This window comes from Salmo salar, chromosome 15, assembly GCF_965601325.2.
Source record: "Salmo salar chromosome 15, fSalSal1, whole genome shotgun sequence".
Lineage (NCBI taxonomy): Eukaryota > Metazoa > Chordata > Actinopteri > Salmoniformes > Salmonidae > Salmo > Salmo salar.
Genome location: NC_138305.1, coordinates 58,516,488 through 58,537,224, shown reverse-complemented (window position 1 = coordinate 58,537,224; position 20,737 = coordinate 58,516,488). Strand labels below are relative to the sequence as shown.

Sequence of the window (20,737 nt, the reverse complement as noted above, 5' to 3'; positions counted from 1 at the left end):
CCACGGCCACGTGACTCATGGTCTGTAGGAGCGATCACTCCTTCTCCACAGTCTCCACAGTCTATCTTTAGAAGAGCAATATTCAATATGGTGGACTCCTGACCCCGCCGTGACCTTCTCAGAAGAACCCCAGCCATCCTATGTGAGGCACCTGGAGGGTGAGGGGCTGGTCGTGGGCGGGGTTTTCTCAGATCCACACTTCAATAAGAACACATCATTTGTATAATGTCCCCTCAGAGCTGGCCTTACAGTGGGAGGATAGAGGGAGTTGAGAAAACGAGAGCACAGAAAGTGTGTGTGTGTGTGTCCCTCTTTCTCCATCAGTGTTTGAGTAGGAACCAATACTCCCAGCAGGGCATTGCTGTCAGGACACGTCCTGATGTGACACATTCTGTCCTCACCTGAGATGTGAGGAGACAGAGTCATTATCTGGAGACATGGGCTACTTCTCCCCTCCTCTCTCTTGAGTTGTCGATTTTGTGTGTGTGTGTTTGTCTGCGTGTGTGTGTGTGCTAGGGCTGTGATGGTCATGGAATTTGGGCTGAAGGTTATTTGTCAGTCAAATGAACACGGTCACCGTTATAATCGTTTGAATAGTAAAATTCAGTGTGCCCGGTTTGGGTGCATGTATTTCATGATACTCGTTTGCTACAACTGTCCTCTCTCCTTATATCAGCTGTTAGATGTGAACCAGGCATATTTTACTTTGCTGCTTTTGGGTCAGTGGCTGTGACTGATTGTAGAGATGAGGGGCTGTCATGGCTGACTGATGATGAGTTACATGTCCCTATAGCTACCAGCAGCAGGAACAGAGCAGCGTGTGTGCATATGTGTGTGTGTGGGCGCTAGTGTTCACTGGGAGGGAGATTACCAACCTCTTATCTGCTACACTAATCAACAGGAATCTCTGCTGCCTGCCTGACGCTTCAACCCTCTGATGATGTTACCTGGAATAACATTGGCTGGGCCCGAGAGAGAGAGAGGGAGAGAGAGAGAGAGAGAGAGAGAGGGAGAGAGAGAGAGGGAGAGAATCGTCAGTCTGTTCACGCTGATGTTTTTTGTTGGTTGATCATGCAAGCTTTGGTTCTTGTGCAAGGTGTCATAGTATTTGATATGCATCAGAGTGGTGTAGACCTACAGTCTGGAAAAATGGTTCAGGACTATAGTCATTTTTACCCCCCTCTAAATGCTCGTTAGAGTTATCACAAAGACAGGGCGCTCAGTTTGAATGCCATCTTTTCCTGAAAACGAGTCTTCCCATGACTCTCTCTCTTTCTCTCTGGGTTTGGCGACGAGTATGAAGCGAGGGCCAACCAACGAGAGCGTACAGTGTCCAAAGAAGGGTCAGAAGTATACCGAATGGTGTCGTCTGCATAGAGGTGGATCAGAGAATCACCAGCAGCAAGCGCAACATCATTGATGTATACAGAGAAGAGAGACGGCCCGATAATTGAACCCTGTGGCACACCCATAGAGACTGCCAGAGGTCCGGACAACAGGCCCTCCGATTTGACACACTGAACTCTATCAGAGAAGTAGTTGGTAAACCAGGCGAGGCAATCATTTGAGAAACCAAGGCTGTCGAGTCTGCCAATAAGAATGTGGTGATTGACAGAGTCGAAAGTCTTGGCCAGGTCGATGAATACAGCTGCACAGTAATGTCTCTTATCGATGGCGGTTATGATGTCTTTTTTGACCTTTAGCGTGGCTGAGGTGCACCCATGACCAGCTCTGAAACCAGATTGCATAGCGGAGAAGGTACGGTGGGATTCGAAATGGTCGGTGATCTGTTTGTTAACTTGGCTTTCGAAGACTTTAGAAAGACAGGGTAGGCTAGATATAGGTCTGTAGCAGTTTGGGTCTAGAGTGTCACCCCCTTTGAAGAGGGGGATGACCGCGGCAGCTTTCCAATCTTTTGGAATCTCAGACGATACGAAAGAGAGGTTGAACAGACTAGTAATAGGGGTTGCAATAATTTCGGCAGATCATTTTAGAAAGAGAGGGTCCAGATTGTCTAGTCCGGCTGATTTGTATGGGTCCAGATTTTGAAGCTCTTTCAGAACATCAGCTATCTGGATTTGGGTGAAGGAGAAATGGTGGGGGCATTGGCGGGTTGCTGTGGAGGATGCCGGGCAGTTGACCGGGGTAGGGGTAGCCAGGTGGAAAGCATGGCCAGCCGTAGAGAAATGCTTATTGAAATTCTCACTTATAGTGGATTTATCGGTGGTAACAGTGTTTTCTAGCCTCAGAGCAGTGGGCAGCTGGGAGGAGGTGCTCTTATTCTCCACGGACTTTACAGTGTCCCAGAACTTTTTTGAGTTAGTACTACAGGATGCAAATTTCTGTTTGAAAAAGCTAGCCTTAGCTTTTCTAACTGCCTGTGTATATTTGTTCCTAACTTCCCTGAAAAGTTGCATATCATGGAGGCTATTCGATGCTAATGCAGAATGCCACAGGATGTTTTTGTGCTGGTCAAGGGCAGACAGGTCTGGAGTGAACCAAGGACTATATCTATTCCTAGTTCTACATTTTTTGAGTGGGGTGCTTATTTAAGATGGTGAGGAAGGCACTTTTAAAGAATAGCCAGGCATCATCTCATCTACTGACGGGATGAGGTCAATGTCATTCCAGGATACCCCGGCCAGGTAGATTGGAAAGGCCTGCTCGCAGAAGTGTTTTAGGGAGCGTTTGACAGTGATGAGGGGTGGTCGTTTGGTTGCAGACCCATTACGGATGCAGGCAATGAGGCAGTGATCGCTGAGATCTTGATTGAAAACAGCAGAGGTGTATTTGGAGGGCGAGTTAGTTAGGATGACATCTATGAGGATGCCCCTGTTTACGGATTTGGGGTTGTACCTGGTAGGTTCATTGATAATTTGAGTGAGATTGAGGGTATCAAGTTTAGATTGTAGGATGGCCGGGGTGTTAAGCATGTCCCAGTTTAGGTCACCTAGTAGCACGAGCTCAGAAGATAGATGGGGGGCAATCAATTCACATATGGTATCGAGGGCACAGCTGGGGGCAGAGGGAGGTCTATAGCAAGCGGCAACAGTGAGAGACTTGTTTCTGGAAAGGTGAATTTTTAGAAGTAGAAGCTCGAATTGTTTTGGTGCAGACTTGGATAGTAATACAGAACTCTGCAGGCTATCTTTGCAGTAGATTGCAACACCGCCCCCTTTGGCAGTTCTATCTTGGCAGAAAGTGTTATAGTTAGCGATGGAGATTTCAGGGTTTTTGGTGGTTTTCCTAAGCCAGGATTCAGACACGGCTAAGACATCCGGGTTTGCAGAGTGTGCTAAAGCAGTGAGTAAAACAAACTTAGGGAGTAGGCTTCTAATGTTAACATGCATGAAACCAAGGCTTTTACGGTTACAGAAGTCAACAAATGAGAGCACCTGGGGAGTGGGAGTGGAGCTAGGCACTGCAGGACCTGGATTAACCTCCAAATCATCAGAGGAACCGAGGAGAAGTAGGATAAGGGTACGGCTAAAGGCTATATGAACTGGCTGTCTAGCACGTTCGGAACAGAGAGTTAAAGGAGCAGGTTTCTGGGCACGATAGCATAGATTCAAGGCATAGTGTACAGACAAAGGTGAGGTAGGATGTGAGTACATTGGAGGTAAACCTAGGCATTGAGTAATGATGAGAGAGATATAGTCACTAGAGACGTTTAACCAGGTGATGTCAACGCATACGTAGGACGTGGAACAACATGGTTGGTTAAGGCATATTGAGCAGGGCTAGAGGCTCTACAGTGAAATAAGACAGTAATCACTAACCAGGACAGTAATGGACGAGGCATATTGATATTAGAGAGGGGCATGTGTAGCCAAGTGAACATATGGGTCCAGTGAGTGGTTGGGCTGACTGGGGACACGGCGATCCAGACAGTTAGCAGGCCGATGCTAACAGTTAGTAGGCCGGGGCTAAACAAGCTAGCAGTTAGCAGACCGGGTTAGCAAGCAGTTGGACCATTTTCCTGTCAAAAGGTAACGAGTACTTTTTAATGTCAGGGAAAATGTATGTAGTAAAAAGTATGTTATTTTCTTTAGGAATGTAGTGAAGTAAAAGTTAGCAAAAATATAAATTAGTAAAGTACAGATACCCCCAAAAACTACTTAAACAAAAATACTTTAAAGTACTACTGCAAAAAAAGAAACGTCCTCTCACTATCAACTGCGTTTATTTTCAGCAAACTTAACATGTGTAAATATTTGTATGAACATAACAAGATTCAACAACTGAGACATAAACTGAACAAGTTCCACAGACATGTGACTAACAGAAATTGAATAATGTATCCCTGAACAAAGGGGGGGTCAAAATCAAAAGTAACAGTCAGTATCTGGTGTGGCCACCAGCTGCATTAAATACTGCAGTGCATCTCCTCCTCAAGGACTGCACCAGATTTGCCAGTTCTTGCTGTGAGATATTACCCCACTCTTCCACCAAGGCACCTGCAAGTTCCCGGACATTTCTGGGGGGAATGGCCCTAGCTCTCACCCTCTGATCCAACAGGTCCCAGACGTGCTCAATGGGATTGAGATCCAGGCTCTTCACTGGCCATGGCAGAACACTGACATTCCTGTCTTGCAGGAAATCACGCACAGAACGAGCAGTATGGCTGGTGACATTGTCATGCTGGAGGGTCATGTCAGGATGAGCCTGCAGGAAGGGTACCACATGAGGGAGGGGGATGTCTTCCCTGTACCGCACAGCATTGAGATTGCCTGCAATGACAACAAGCTCAGTCCGATGATGCTGTGACACACCGCTCCAGACCATGACGGACCCTCCACCTCCAAATCGATCCCGCTCCAGAGTACAGGCCTCGGTGTAACGCTCATTCTTTCGACGATAAACGTGAATCCGACCATCACCTCTGGTGAGACAAAACCACGACTCGTTAGTGAAGAGCACTTTTTGCCAGTCCTATCTGGTCCAGAGACGATGGGTTTGTGCCCATAGGCAATGTTGTTGCTGGTGATGTTTAAAAAAAAATATATATATATTTTACCTTTATTTAACTAGGCAAGTCATTAAGTACAAATTCTTATTTTAAACGACGGCTTAGCTAACAGCGTCTATTTGATTTCGTTATTCGTTTGTGCTCATTTTGTTAGCGTTCTGGTAATAGAGGCCTAATGGGATTTTCTTGCGTTTTTAGCGCCCCTTGTGTGCTATGCCGGTATTACCTTAACTAAATCCTGGTATCAGAGAAGGATGGTATGACAATATGAAAATCTGGTTACCACCCAAGCCTACCCAGAACACATTTTGTCTGTTCTTTAAAGATTCCCAGAATGTTTAATTAGGTTGTGGTAACATTGTGGGGACATGACAAGAGATATGTTCCCAAAACACTAAAACTGCCCAGTTGTGCTGACATTCAGATAATGTTTGTATCAGGGTGCACAAAAAATGTCTTTGATGTTGCAAGAATGTTGAGAGAACAGCCTTTTTTGAGTACTTTAAAGGTTCCCAGAACATATCATTGGGTTGTGGGAGCAGTGTGGGTGCATTACAAGAGATAGGTTCTCAAAATGTGCTCAGTTGTGATGACATTCATACAATGTGTAAGTTAGGTTTCACAGGACATTCCCTTAATGTTGTAAGAATGAAATAGGTGTTGTTTTTTTATGACGTTCATAGCTGATTTGTTTTAGCGTAACATTCCATTGATGTTCATGCAGTATACATTTTGCCTTGTCTTGGAGGTCCACAGAACATTTCAAGAACATTTAGTAAATGTTATATTTAAGTTTGACTTAATATTACCACAACATGCTCAGCATGGAAATTACAGCAGATTGGAATAGATCCTGATTGTTTCTCTCCAGATTTAATGGAAACTTTCATTTGAGGACTGTATTGTAGGCAGTAGAAAGATGCATGGCATTTTAATCGCAGAGCATTTGAACAGCATTGAATCATTCAAATGCAACTGTATTTTTTTTTACACTTCATATGTTTACAAACTGCACATTGGTTCATAGGACATTTGAACAGTATTTAAATATACGAACACCATTTTTACACTTCGTACTGTATGCTGACAGTCTACACACCAGGGAAGCTCTCTTATATCATCTTTTTTCAGTATATATCCATGCCATTATCTTCAATCAGGAATTCCATGCTTCCTTTTTAGCCTTCTTAGACATAACTAACCCAGGGAAATACTGGTAGTTGGGTTATTGACCATCACTTCGCCCATCTTCTTTATATGCCGCGTACCGTATTTACAAGGTATCCAAGACTATGAGTGCTGATCTAGGATCACTCTTGCTTTTCAGATCATGAAAAACAAGCCAGGGTGACCGTATCAATCGTCTCAAATAGGAAAAAAGTTTAACATTACATTTTTACACAATGTTTTATTTTTTACAGTTAGTATAAATTCTGGATTTCTGACTGGATATTTATAAATATTTGTAAAAAAAAAAAATACATCCTTTCTTTTAGTAGAGTATATTTGAGCCTCAATTTCAATTTTTGTTTGAAAAGACACATGCTTAACGAATAAGTGGGATTGAACCTACAGTCTTTGGATCTGCAGCTAAACCGTTAACCTTCTGTGGTGCCCTTGTGTCGTTTTATTCAGTCAAATATGGTCAATCAGGACATAAAGCACAATTTCCGAGTTGTTAAAATGTTCCGATTCCTCATAATTTGCTGTGTACTTGTAACACTGTATTTTATGATTTCTTTCTTCATCATGTTTTGAAAGTCTTAGATCTAAAGGTTGAAGCCCACTTTAAAAAATATATATTATAAGTGAAATTTAGACTCAGATATCTTGCCGAGCGGCTCAATTCGGTCTTATGTAGCAAAATTTGAAATTGTTTTTTTGACATTGGATAGAAGTAGAGACTCAGAGCTAGACAATGGTATATCATACACTACAGTTGAGGAACAATCAGAAAGTAATTCTGCTTTTGAAAGCCTTAGCCCCACCCATCTCTTTAAGGATTCACATGTGAGGCCATGTACTAAACAACCAAAGATTTGAAGACTAAAGGCTGATTGTCGGAGTGACGTTATGAACATACTATTGTTGTCCGACCTCAAACTTGTCATTGTCGGTATGAAAAAGTATAAACACAAAAACTACAGGCTACATGACATCAGCAGCCTGGTGGTCCAAAATAGCATAACTGGTGCATTTTAACACCAATAAACCCACCCATTAAATAATGAATTTAGGATACAGTTGAAGTCGAAAGTTTACATACACCTTAGCCAACTCAGTTTTTCACAATTCCTGACATTTAATCCTAGTAAAAATTCCATGTCTTAGGTCAGTTAGGATCATCACTTTATTTTAAGAATGTGAAATGTGGTTTTATTTCAGCTTTTATTTCTTTCATCACATTCCCAGTGTGTCAGGAGTTTACACACACTCAATTAGTATTTGGTAGCATTGCCTTTAAATTGTTTAACTTGGGTCAAACGTTTTGGGTAGCCTTCCACAATCTTCCCACAATAAGTTGGGTGAATTTTGGCCCATTCCTCCTGACAGAGCTGGTGTAACAGAGTCAGGTTTGTAGGCCTCCTTGCTCGCACACGCTTTTTCAGTTCTGCCCACAAATGTTCTATAGGATTGAGGTCAGGGCTTTGTGATGGCCACTCCAATACCTTGACTTTGTTGTCGTTAAGCCATTTTGCCACAACTTTGGAAGTATGCTTGGGGTCATTGTCCATTTGGAAGACCCATTTACTACCAAGCTTTAACTTCCTGACTGATGTCTTGAGATGTTGCTTCAATATATCCACATAATTTTCCTCCTCATGATCCCATCTATTTTGTGAAGTGCACCAGTCCCTCCTGCAGCAAAGCACCCCCACAAATGATGCTGCCACCCCCGTGCTTCACGGTTGGGATGGTGTTCTTCGGCTTACAAGCATCCCCCTTTTTCCTCCAAACATAACGATGGTCATAATGGCCAAAAGGTTCAATTTTTGTTTCATCAGACCAGAGGACAGTTCTCTAAAAAGTACGATCTTTGTCCCCATGTGCAGTTGCGAACCGTAGTCTGGCTTTTTATGGCGGTTTTGGAGCAGTTGCTTCTTCCTTGCTGAGCGGCCTTTCAGGTTATGTTGATATTGGACTCGTTTTACTGTGGATATAGATAAAAAAAATTCTGAGGTCTTGGCTGATTTCTTTTGAGTGTCCCATGATGTCAAGCATGGAGGCACTGAGTGTGAGGGTAGGCCTTGAAATGCATCCACAGGTACACCTTCAATTGACTCAAATGATGTCAATTAGCCTATCAGAAGCTTCTAGAATTTTCCAAGCTGTTTAAAGGCACGGTGAACTTAGTGTATGTAAACTTCTGACCCACTGGAATTGTGATACAGTGAAATAATCTGTCTGTAAACAGTTGTGGGAAAAATTACTTGTGTCAAACAGAAAGTAGATGTCCTAACCGACTTGCCAAAACTGTAGTTTGTTAACAAGAAATGTATGGAGTGGTTGAAAAACGAGTTTCAATGGCTCCAACCTAAGAGTATGTAAACTTCCGACTTCAACTGTATGTCAATCTAGCAAACCAGGCAACTAAAAGCAACTTTATAAACAATGTTTTGGTTAGATTCTAGCTTGTTAGCTTGTTAGCTAGCTAAAGTTAAGTTAGCTGGCTAGCCAGTTCAAATAATGACCACATCATATAGCTGACAACGTCTTCACTTTAGCTAATTTATATGAATTATTACAAGGAAAATAAACTCACAACAAGATCATTATTTACACGTTAATGGAGTGCCAATTAGAGAAAATTGTTTAGGGTTGTGAGTGTGAAGAAATAAAAGCAGGGGTTTCTACCAGATAATTTTAGAACTTGGTATCTGGTAAATACGTACTATATCAAATAAAATCAGTTTATTTGTCACATGCACAGGATTCCAAAGGTGTAAACGATACAGTGAAATGGTTACTTGCATAGTGGAGTCTTTTTGTTTAGACATGTAGCTAGTTAGCTAAACAATGTGCTATAATCACAACTCATAACGTCACTACCCTGTATGAATCTGCAGGTTGAACCAGGTTCAATTTTAGCTAGCTGGCTAAAATTAGGCTTTAATTAGCAATGCAAATGGGTCTGAGATACAAAAAAATATTACTACACAGATCATTCACGTAATGTTAGCTAGTGAGCCAGATAACAGTACGCTTTGACTTGCAATGAAATCAATTTTCTGACAAAATTAGAAACGTATAATATCAGAAAAAAAGCTAGCTAATCTCTCTTACCCGTATACATGGATGAACGCTTCTCCCTCTCTGCCATGGTTGCCCTTAGTTTTTGAAGATGTAATCCAGAGACAGGTGTTTTATACAACAGCCTTCTGTGTGTTCACTTTTCGACTCCCTCTGCATATTTGCAATCAAATTCCAGAATTTTCTCCATCTCCTCAGCTATCATACTCTGCTTGCACTGGGAATTCTACTGATTTCAAAACTCTTGTCCTCCAGGAAGTGGAGAGCAACACTTTTGCAGTTCTACTAGGTGATATCTTTCAAAAATGCTGCGTTAGAAAGGATTACCACACATATTGACCAGCTCATGTTATAGACAGAAACTTGCTACATGGCAGACCAATCCGAACTCATCTCTCAGCATGTCCAGCCCATCCATTATCTCAGCCAATCATGTCTAGCGGGACGGTTCCTGACTTTTTCCGTGGCTAAACCAACTAGGCTCGTAAGTTAACCATTTTATTTGTATTTTCAGATGGCAAAAAATAACATGTTTGTTATTAAGGCACATGAAAGTTCACATGTTCCAGAAGGCATTTCTGCCAAAAAGCACGTTTTGATAAAAAAACCCACCCTGTTTACATTCAAATGCCTTTCCTTTGAAGTAGCGTGACGTACACGCTACTTTATTTCGTCCAGATTTATAAATCTCCAGTCAGAAATGCAGAATTTAGACTAAATGTAAAAAGTAAAACTGTTAAAAAAAATTGACTGTTCAACTTTTAAAAATGCACCTGATATAATTCCTATTTTGGAATGCAGCTCAACTCACTAATAGGTATTTTTGACCAATCAGATCATCTCTGAAAAAGAGCTGATGTGAAAAGATCTGATGTGATTGGTCAAACGACCAATTAGTGGAAAACATATCAGAATCCGGCTGCCTGAGACGCTTGATAGGGTCCCCCCCGGATTATTTTTCATGATCTGAAAAGCAAAAGTGATCCTTGTGTGTAAATATGGGTCCAGAAGTATGCAGCATATAAAGAGGATGGATGAAGTGATTGTGAATAACCCAAATACCAGTACTTTCCTGTGTTGTTCTGGGTACCTTTAAAGTACTCAGAAATGCTGTTTTGTCAGCATTCGTGCAACATCAAAGACATTTTTTGTGCACCCTGATAGAAACATTATCTGAATGTCAGCACAACTGGACAGTTTTAGTGTTTTGGGAACCTATTTCCTGTCATATCTGAAAAATGTTCCCACAACCTAAAATGTTTTAGAAACTTAAAAAAAAACATAAATGTATTCTGGGAATGTTCTTACAAAATCAGGTGAATGTTTTTTTGCATCCTAAAATTAACATTGTAGAATCATCCGCACGACTGGGCAGTTTTTGTGTTTTGGAACATGCAGTGGCAAGAAAAAGTAAGTGAACCCTTCGAATTACCTGGATTTCTGCATAAATTGGTCATCAAATTTGATCTGATCTTCATCTAAATTATTGTATTTTTCTTGTCTATATTGAATCCGTAATTTAAACATTCACAGTGTAGGTTGGGGAAAAAGTATGTGAACCCCTAGGGTAATGACTTCTCCAAAGCTAATTGGAGTCAGGAGTCAGGTAACCTGGAGTCCAATCAATGAGACGAGATTGGAGATGTTGGTTAGAGCTGTCTTGTCTCTGGAACATGCTAACATCTCTGTTGATGAGTCTATAAGCCACTGCTGTCCAAAAAAAACATTGCTGCACGTCTGAAGTTTGCAAAAGTGCACCAGGATGTTCCACAGCGCTACTGGCAAAATATTCTGTGGACAGATGAAACTACAGTTGAGTTGTTTGGAAGGAACACGCAACATTATGTGTGGAGAAAAAAAAGCACAGCAACATCAAAACCTCATCCCAACTGTAAAGTATGGTGGAGGGAGCATCATGGTTTGGAGCTGCTTTGCTGCCTCAGGGCCTGGGCAGCTTGCTATCATTGACGGAAAAATGAATTCCCAAGTTGATCAAAAAACATATTGCAGGAGAATGTTAGGCTATCTGTCCGCCAATTGAAGCTCAACAGAAGTTGGGTGATGCAACAGGACAAAGACCCAAAACACAGAAGTAAATTAACAACAGAATAGCTTAAACAGAAGAAAATATGCCTTATTGAGTGGCCCAGTCAGAGTCCTGACCTCAACCCGATTTGAGATGCTGTGGCATGACCTCAAGAGAGCGGTTCACACCAGACATCCCAAGAATATTGCTGAACTGAAACAGTTTTGTAAAGAGGAATGGCCCAAAATTACTCCTGGCCGGTGTGCAGGTCTGATCCACAACTACAGAAAACGTTTGGGTTGAGTTTATTGCTGCCAAAGGAGGGTCAACCAGTTATTAAAGGGTTCACATACTTTTCCCATCCTGCACTGTGAATGTTTACACGGTGTGTTCGATGTGTTATTAGTTTAAGCAGACTGTTTGTCTATTGTTGTGACCTACATGAAGATCAGATCAAATTTTATGACCAATTTATGCAGAAATCCAGGTATTTCCAAAGGGTTCACATACTTTTTCTTGCCACTGTATCTTTTGTGGTGTCCCCACAATGTTCTCACCAGACTGTTCCCACAACCTAATGAAACATTCTGGGAACCTTTTTAAAGAACATATTAAATGTGTTCTAGGAATGTTTTTGCGACCATCAGGTCAAATGTTTTATTCAAACATTCTATAATCATCACCACGACTGGACAGTTTTTGTGTTATGACTTGCCATGACCTAACGGATGTTGTGGGAACTTTCACATGACCAATTTTGGTTTGCTGGGTCCTTACTCTCTTTTTCCACCCTCTTTCTCCCCCTCTCTCACCACCCCCTTGGCTTAGTGCCATGTTCCCACCAAAACACTCACTGTCTAACATAAATATTAGCCTATATATGTGACTTGCTTTGATTGCCTACCTTTTTTGGTGCCTGTCGGCTCAACTATCTGCTCTCCAACTGGAGAGACCAGTGAAAGCCACTTCACTGAGTGGATCTGCTTGACGTATTTAGCATCTAGCTGCCTAACTATAGCCACATGGAGTTGGTTTGATGGCTGTGGAGGTGGACTGTTGATTGGCCTGAGAGTGGCAGAGAGGAGAGATGGAGAGAGGAAGAGAGGTGAAGTGAATTGCACACTGTTGAGGTAGAGGGGCCCATTGAACTGGAAACAATGAACTCTGGGATGAACTCTTTTCCCCTCTCTCTCTCTCTCTCTCTCTCTCTCTCTTCTCTTTCTCTTTCTCTTTCTCTTTCTCTCTCTCTCTCAAAGGGCAAGTGTAATAAATTAATTGTGAAATAAACAATCAAAAATGAACAGTAAACATTACGCTCACAAAAGTTTAAAAGGAGTAGAAACATTTCAAATGTCATATTATGGCTACATAGTGTTGTAACGATGTGCAAATAGTTAAACCACAAAAGGAAAAATAAATAAACGTAAATATGGGATGTATTTACAATGGTGTTTGTTCTTCACTGCTTGCCCTTTTTTTTGTGGTAACAGGTCACAAATGTTGCTGCTGTGATGGCACACTGGTATTTCACCTAATATACATTGCATTCGGAATGTATTCGGGCCCCTTGACTTTTTCCACATTTTGTTATGTTACAACCTTATTCTAAAATGTATTAAATTGTTTTTTACCCTCATCAATCTACACACAATACCCCATGATGATAAAGCAAAAACAGTTTTTTGAAATGTTTGTGAATTTATGTTTTAAAAAGACTGAAATATTGCATTTACATAAGTATTCAGACCCTTTACTCAGTACTTTGTTGGATCACCTTTGGCAGCGATTACAGCCTCAAGTCTTCTTGGGTATGACGCTACAAGCTTGGCACACCTGTATTTGGGAAGTTCCTCCCATTCTTCTCTGCAGATCCTCTCAAGCTCTGTCAGGTTGTATGGGGAGCGTCGCTGCACAGCTTTTTTTTCAGGTCTCTCCAGGGATGTTCGATCGGGTTCAAGTCCAGGCTCTGACTGGGCTACTCAAGGACATTCAAAAGACTTGTCCCAAAGCCACTCCTGCGTTGTCTTGGCTATGTGCTTAGGGTCATTGTCCAGTTGGAAGGTGAACCTTTACCCCAGTCTGAGGTCCTGAGCAGCCCGGAGCAGGTTTTCATCAAGGATCTCTCTGTACTTTGCTCTGTCCGTCTTTGCCTCGATCCTGACAAGTCTCCCAGTCCCTGCCGCTGAAAAACATCCCCACAGCATGATGCTGCCACCACCATGCTTCACCGTAGGGATGGTGCCAGGTTTCCTCCAGATGTGACGCTTGGCATTCAGGCCAAAGAGTTCAATCTTGGTTTCATCAGACCAGAGAATCTTGTTTCTCATGGTCTAAGAGCCCTTTTGGTGCCATTTGGCAAACTCCAAGCGGGCTGTCATGTGCCTTTTACTGAGGAGTGGCTTCCGTCTGGCCACCATAAAGGCCTGATTGGTGGAGTGCTGCAGTGATGGTTGTCCTTCTGGAAGTTTCTCCCATCTCCACAGGGGAACTTTGGAGCTCTGTCAGAGTGACCATCAGGGTCTTGGTCCCTTCACTGACCAAGGCCCTTCTCCCCCGATTGCTCAGTTTGGCTGGGCGGCCAGCCCTAGGAGGAGTGTTGGTGGTTCCAAACTTTTTCCATTTAAGAATGATGGAGGCCACTGTGTTCTTGGGGACCTTCAATGCTGCATAAATTGTTTGGTACCCTTCCGCAGATCTGTACCTTGACACAATCCTGTCACGGAGCTCGACGGACAATTCCTTCGACCTCATGGCTTGGTTTTTGCTCTGACATGCACTGTCTATTGTGGGACCTTGTATAGACAGGTGTGTGTCTTTCCAAATCATGTCTAATCAATTGAATTTACCACCGGTGGACTTCAATGAAGTTGTAGAAACATCTCAAGGATGATCAATGAAAAGAGGATGCTCAATTTCAAGTCTCATAGCAAAGGGTCTAAATACTTTTGCAAATAAGGTTTTTCTGTTTTTTATTTGTAATACAATTGCAAAAATATCTAAAAACCTGTTTTCACTTTGTCATGAAGGGGTATTATGTGTGAATTGATGAGGAATTGTTATTTAATCAATTTTAGAATTCGGCTGTAACGTAACAAAATGTTGAGAAAGGGAAGGGGTCTGAATACTTTCTGAATGCATTGTATATGGGAATTGATGAAAATTGGATTTATCAAATTCTTTGTGGGCCTGTGAGGGAAATATAATGTCTATAATATGGTCATACATTTGGCAGGAGGTTAGGAAGTGAAGGACAGTTTCCACCTCATTTTGTGGGCAGTGTGCACATAGCCTGTCTTCTCTTGAGAGCCAGGTCTGCCTACGGTGGCCTCTCTCAATAACAAGGCTATGCTCACTGAGTCTGTACATAGTCAAAGCTTTCCTTAAATTTGGGTCAGTCACAATGGTCAGGTATTCTGTCACTGTGTACTCTCTGTTTAGGGCCAAATTGCGTTCAAGTTTGCTCTGTTTTTGGTTAATTCTTTCCAATGTGTCAAGTAATTACCTTTTTGTTTTCTCATGATTTGGTTGGGTCTAATTGTATTGCAGTCCTGGGGCTCTGTGGGGTCTGTTTGTGTTTGTGAACAGAGCCCCAGGACCAGCTTGCTTAGGGGACTATTCTCTAGTTCCGTGGTTCCCAAACTTTTTATATTCACGTACTGCTTCAAACATTCAACCTCCAGCTGCATACCCCCTCTAGCTCCAGGGTCAGTGCACTCTCAAATGTTGTTTTTTGCCATCATAGTAAGCCTGCCACACTCACATATATCATACATTTATTAAACAAGAATGAGTGTGAGCTTTTGTCACAAGCCAGCTCGTGGGAAGTGACAAAGAGCTTTTATAGGACCAGGGCACAAATAATAATATAATAATAATAATCAATAATTTTGCTCTTTATTTAACCATCGTACATATAACACCTTATTTGTTCATAGAAAATTGGGAATAACTCACCACAGGTTAATGAGAAGGGTGTACTTGAAAGGATGCACATAACTCTGCAATGTTGGGTTATATTGGATAGAGTCTCAGTCTTAAATCATTTTCCACACACAGTCTGTGCCTGTATTTAGTTTTCATGCTAGTGAGGGCCAAGAATCCACTCTCACATAGGTACGTGGTTGCAAAGGGCATCAGTGTCTTAACAGCGCGATTTTCCAAGGCAGCATATTCTGAGTGCAGCCCAATCCAGAAATCTGGCAGGGGCTTCTGATTAAATTCAATTTCTACAGAACCGCTTGTTGCAATTTCGATGAGGCTCTCTTGTTCAGATATCGGTAAGTGGACTGGAGGCAGGGCATGAATAACGAATCCAGTTGTTTGTGTCGGGAAAAGTACCTGCGTATGTCATGTCCTGACCATAAAAAGCTTTTATTTTTCTATGGTAGAGTAGGTCAGGGTGTGACAGAGGGTTTTGTCTAGTTTATTTATGTCTATGTTGGTTCTAGTTTCTATTTTCTACGTTGGGCGTTTTGTCTAGTTTATGTATTTCTATGTGGGGTTTTAGTTGTTGTATTTCTATGTTTTTTTGGGGGGGGGGGGGATGATCTCCAATTAGAGGCAGCTGGTCATCGTTGTCTCTAATTGGGGATCATATTTAAGTGGTTGTTTTTCCCACCTGGGTTTGTGGGAGATTATTTTTGAGTAAGTGTATGTTGCACCTCTTCGTCATGGTTTGTTGTTTTGTTCATTAGTTTATTTGTATGTCTTGCATAGTTTCACAGTTATAATAAAATGTGGAACGATATACATGCTGCGCCTTGGTCCCATTCTTCTGACGTAATTGCGCACTCAACTCACTCCAGTGCTTCGCCTTATCTCATTTGACATTGTCCGTAAGCTTGAGTTCATTTGCACACAAAAAATCATACAATGATGGAAAGACCTGTGTGTTGGCCTTGTTAATGCAGACAGAGAAGAGCTCCAACTTCTTAATCATAGCCTCAATTTTGTCCCACACATTGAATATTGGTGCGGAGAGTCCCTGTAATCCTAGATTCAGATCATTCAGGCGAGGAAAAAAACATCCCCCAAATAGGCCAGTCATGTGAGAAACTCGTCATCATGCAAGCGACCAGACAAGTGAAAATTATGGTTAGTAAAGAAAACTTTAAGCTCCTCTCTCAATTAAAAAAAAACCTGTCTCTACTTTGCCTCTTGATAACCAGCACACTTCTTCTGTATGTTGTAAAAGCGTTACATGGTCGCTGGCCATATCATTGCATAGTGCAGAAAATACACGACAGGGGCCTTGCTTTAACAAAGTTAACCATTTTCACTGTATTGTCCAAAACTACTTTCAAGCTGTCAGGCATTCCCTTGGCAGCAAGAGCCTCTCGGTGGATGCTGCAGTGTACCCAAGTAGCGTCGGGAACAACTGCTTGCACACGTTACCACTCCATTATGTCTCCCTGTCATGGCTTTAGCACCATCAGTACAGATACCAACATGAGCAGCAGCTACGTTTGGCTACATACGGACCGTTAGCGGAATTCCCGTGAGAGAGTAACAGTTAATGTGATTGGATGTTAATTATTTGACATTGTGTTGTTATTTCGCTGAACACTAGATGGTTGAATTAAAATTTTGCCAGTGAAACAAGGCAATTTTATTATATAAAAAATAAATGTTAATCACTTTTTTATTTGGCGTAACACCAACGGCATTGCGCGTACCTCTGGGGCTAGGGTTTGTTATGGAAGGTTTGGGAATCGGTTCCTTTTTTTGGGTTGTAAAATGTATTGGCTCTTTTCTGGATTTTGATCATTTGTGGGTATCGTCCTAATTCTGCTTTCTCTCTCTCTGTCTCTCTCTTTCTCCCCATCCCCCCTCTCTCTCTCCCTCTGCTAATCGGCAGATGTAGCACCAGTTTTGTGATTTTCCAGCTCATTTCCAGCAGCCATTCTTGGTTAGGGAACATGCATTACCTAACAGCTTGTTATTAAAAGTTTATTTTGCAGAAAGGCAGAGGGAGAGGTATGATGAATGTTCAAATGCATTGATGAGTATTTGAGGATGTGCGAACTAAATGTCAACGCAGTGTTTTTTCCTGGAGGCATTAGAGCCGTCCTCAATAATCACACGTTATTACTGTAAATAATAGCAGAATGTCTCTATCTTGTGAGTGGGAGAACATTCAGAAAATATAGCTATTTTCCTCTCTCTCTCTCTCTCTAACTCTCTCTCTCTCTCCCGCTCTCGCTCTGTACAGAACGTGGTCCAGTGCTGTCCTCAGCTCTCCAGTGTGCTGCCCCCCTCTTCCCAGTTCACTGCCCTCTGTCTGTCTGGTAAGAACTATACTATACCTTACTATATATACACACTATGTTACTACTCTACTTGATCATACTATTTTACACTATTTTACTACTACAGCTGTACTTGGGATGCGACAAATGGACAATTGTAATTAACGTTTAAACAGCTATTTTTTTAAAAATAGTTAAACGATAACAAAAATCATAAAATTTACAATGCAGAATAATGGTCCTATTATGTGTGTAGGACCAGGCAATTAAGTTCTATCTACTGCAACCCTTTACAGACAGAACGCAGCTACAGTAACATGTCGATAGCGACAATTGATACCTTTTCAGACAATTTAAAAAAAAAAGTGCTGCATCAGGTCTGTACCTTTTCAGACAGCAGAATTCTGCTCCGGCGTAAAATGTTCTGTATTTGTTCTCTGACAACAATAAATGTAGCTGATTGACGTGCTGCTGTGTTGTTTTTTTATGGTATTGCTACTAAATGTCTTGGTATGTCACGGCATTTAACAAACTTTAAAGTACTTTTTTTTAGGAGAGAGTGGTCTGCCTGCGCGCAGCAGCTCAAAATGATTAGATTGACATTTCTGGTTGCTTAGTGATGGATTTTAGTCCCGCTTCATAAGTGGCGTTCCTTTACAGACAAGTAAAATGGCCGTTCATATCACCAGAGAAGGTTTTGTGTCGGCATTTAAAAAAACGTAGTATAGCCTACCCTAACAGACAGACAAACAAACATACCATAGCCAAGGCGCTTTCAAGGGGCCACATTCCATTTTGTCTGAAAAGCGAAATACATACAGGCTGCCAGTAGTCTACTGTAATTTCATGAGGCAAAAATTATGTAACGAGTGCGCTGAGAGTCGGGAAGCAAGTTCAGGGAGTGAGTGTTTTAATAAATAAAAGAAACAATGAACACGAAACACAAACAACGCACTGACATGAAACAGAGTCAATAACACCTGAGGATAGAACCAAGGGGAGTGACAGATATAGGGAAGGTAATCAAGGAGGTGATGGAGTCCAGGTGAGAGTCATGAGGCGCTGGTGCGCTTGACTATGGTGACAGGTGTGCGAGATAATCTGCAGCCTGATGACCTAGAGGCCGGAGAGGCAGTATACGTGACAAATGAAGAGTAGGCTACCCCCTGCTCGCAAGACTGAAGACATCGGTGCCATGAATAGGCTAGGATATTCTTTATTTATTAATAAAAAAAATACATTTTACCCCCTTTTTCTCCCCAATTTTGTGATATCCAATTGTGATCTTGTCTCATCGCTGCAACGCCCCAACGGGAGAGGCAAATGTCGAGTTTTGCATCCTCCGAAAGGTCGACCCGCAAGCCACGTCTCCAAGCCTCTTAACACCCACTCGCTTCACCCAGAAGCACCAATGTGTCGGAGAGGAAAACGCCTATGGGAGTAGATGGCTGCTTTTACAGACCACTAGTCTGCTGGGTACATACAGTTGATGTCGGAAGTTTACATACACTTAGGTTGGAGTCATTAAAACTCGTTTTTCAACCACTCCACAAATTTCTTGTTAACAAACTATAGTTTTGGCAAGTCACTTTTCCAACAATTGTTTATAGACAGATTATTTCACTTATAATTCACTGTATCACAATTCCAGTGGGTCAGAAGTTTACATACACTAAGTTGACTGTGCATTTAAACAGCTTGGAAAATTCCAGAAAAGGATGTCATGGCTTTAGAAGCTTCTGATAGGCTAATTGACATGATTTGAGTCAATTGGAGGTGTACCTGTGGATGTATTTCAAGGCCTACCTTCAAACTCAGAAATGTCTTCTGGTCTGATGAAACAAAAATAGAACTGCCATAATGACCATCATTATGTTTAGAGGAAAAAGGGGGAGGCTTGCAAGCCCGAAGAACACCATCCCAACCGTGAAGCACGGGGCTGGCATCATCATGTTGTGGGGGTGCTTTGCTGCAGGAGGGACTGGTGCACTTCACAAAATAGATGACATCATGAGGATGGAAAATTATGTGGATATATTGAAGCATCATCTCAAGACATCAGTCAGGGAGTTAAAGCTTGGTCGCAAATGGGTCTTCCAAATGGACAGTGACCACAAGCATACTTCCAAATGTGTGGCAAAATGGCTTAAGAACAACAAAGTCAAGGTATTGGAGTGGCCATCACAAAGCCCTGACCTCAATCCTATAGAACATTTGTGGGCAGAACTGAAAAAGCGTGTGCAAGCAAGGAGGCTTACAAACCTGACTCAGTTACACCAGCTCTGTCAGGAGGAATGGGACAAAATTCACCCAACTTATTGTGGGAAGCTTGTGGAAGGCTACCCAAAAAGTTTGACCCAAGTTAAACAATTTAAAGGCAATGCTACAAAATACAAATTAAGTGTATGTAAACTTCTGACCCACTGGGAATGTGATGAAAGAAATAAAAGCTGCAATAAATCGTTCTCTCTACTATTATTCTGACATTTCACATTCTTAAAATAAAGTGGTGATCCTAACTGACCTAAGACAGGGAATATTTACTAGGATTAAATGTCAGGAATTGTGAAAAACTGAGTTCCAATGAATTTGGCTAAGGTGTATGTAAACTTCCGACTTCAACTGTATATCGCTGGTGTGTGTGTGTGTGTGTAGAAACCCCCCAGCGAGCCAGGGTCTCTATAAATGCTCTGGGATCCCAGTCGGCCTGAACACTGCTACCAGGAGGCTGACGCAGTGTGTGTGTGTTTGACGGACGCAGCCAATCAGTCCCCCCCGGGTGTATACAATGGGGACCAGTGGTGTCAGAGAGGAGCAACATCTGTGGATGAGACTTTTTTGGCAAGAAAGGGCTTCTCTCTCCCTCTTCTCTCTATCTCTCCCTTTCTATTTCATTGCCATTTCTCGTTCTCTCCCGCAGTATTTCTACCTCTTGATATTATCTCTCTGAACAACATTGTACTATTAAAGGGTTCTCATTCAGACTCTTCGTTGATTGTTTGCTGAAGTGGAGCTCACATTTTGTCTTAACATGTAGAACACATTTGTCCTTCCTTTTAGTTGTTGTCAAATACAGTGTGGGAACTGGCGAACAGTACCACAGTAGCACTAGGCAGTCATTAGCCATTAGTCATTAGGATTAGATGCTGATATTAATGGCGTTTTAAATTCCACTCACAGTTGGCTCTAGTGGATCTGACAGAAACCACTCCAAACAGTAATGAATGGGGATAACATTACATG

General features: G+C 41.9%; 1 protein-coding gene across 5 annotated transcripts in view; it reads left to right on the top strand.

Annotated features, from left to right (window-relative positions):
- Positions 1-20,737, top strand: part of LOC106571557 (1-phosphatidylinositol 4,5-bisphosphate phosphodiesterase beta-4) — a 132,417-nt gene that overhangs the window by 25,191 nt on the left and 86,489 nt on the right. For all 5 annotated transcript variants that reach the window (XM_014144727.3, XM_014144720.3, XM_014144721.3 and 2 more), the window contains exon 3: positions 17,458-17,533. The gene's annotated coding sequence lies outside the window, so the exon portion shown is untranslated. The remainder of the gene's footprint in view (positions 1-17,457; positions 17,534-20,737) is intronic.